The sequence below is a fragment of the Fistularia commersonii genome, unplaced genomic scaffold (genome assembly GCF_037954325.1).
Source record: "Fistularia commersonii isolate RoL2024-O1a breed Wild unplaced genomic scaffold, RoL_Fcom_v1.0 HiC_scaffold_51, whole genome shotgun sequence".
NCBI lineage: Eukaryota > Metazoa > Chordata > Actinopteri > Syngnathiformes > Fistulariidae > Fistularia > Fistularia commersonii.
Genome location: NW_028234009.1, coordinates 540,001 through 540,819, shown reverse-complemented (window position 1 = coordinate 540,819; position 819 = coordinate 540,001).

The following is an 819-nucleotide window of genomic DNA, read 5'->3' as shown; positions in this document are numbered from 1 at the left end:
TTCGAGCGTTGCTATGATAAATGGATGTTCGACCGAGTCAAAGGCTTTAGAAAAGTCCAAGAAGGATATGCGGCCATTATCTTCAATGCGATACGCCTCTAAACCCATCGCTCGCCCCGACTCGGGGAATCCTAGAGCCTACTTGCACCCCCGCCCTAACTTAACTCCCTCACTCGTGGAGCTCCCTGAGCTCCACACATCCCGGAGCATCACGCCGACTCATTCACATTTGAATGATTGTCTTTATTTTATGTCCGCTAGATAGAGGCATCCGCACATGCGCATCAGTGGAGCTTCAGGCCGGCTGAGGCATGGACTGAAAATCATAAAGACATGTGTGATGAGCTAAAAGGAAGATAAGCATATTTTTATAATAAATGTAAGAAAGAGAGGGTAATGCAGCCTCAGGGCGGCACTGGCCCGTGTCTCTCCAAGCCTGCCTTTGGGGGGGGGGGGGGGGGGGGGGCACGGAGCAGTGTCTCCCTGTGCCGGTCCCAAGCCCGGATAAATGCAGAGGGTTGCGTCAGGAGGGGCATCCGGCGTAAAACGTTTGCCAAAACCAAACATGCGAGTCAACCATAACTATACCATACCGGATGGGTCGCGGACCGGGTTAACAACGACCGCCATTGGTACTGATGACCTACAGGGTACTAATGGAAATCGGGCTACTGTGGGTCGAAGAACAAGAAGAAGAAGAAGAGGAGGAGTGCGTGTTCGGAAGCAGAGAGAGAGGAGGAAAGGAAAGAGCCTGGGACTGAGAGTAGGGACTTTGAATATTGGGACTATGACAGGAAAAGGTAGAGAGTTGATGGACAC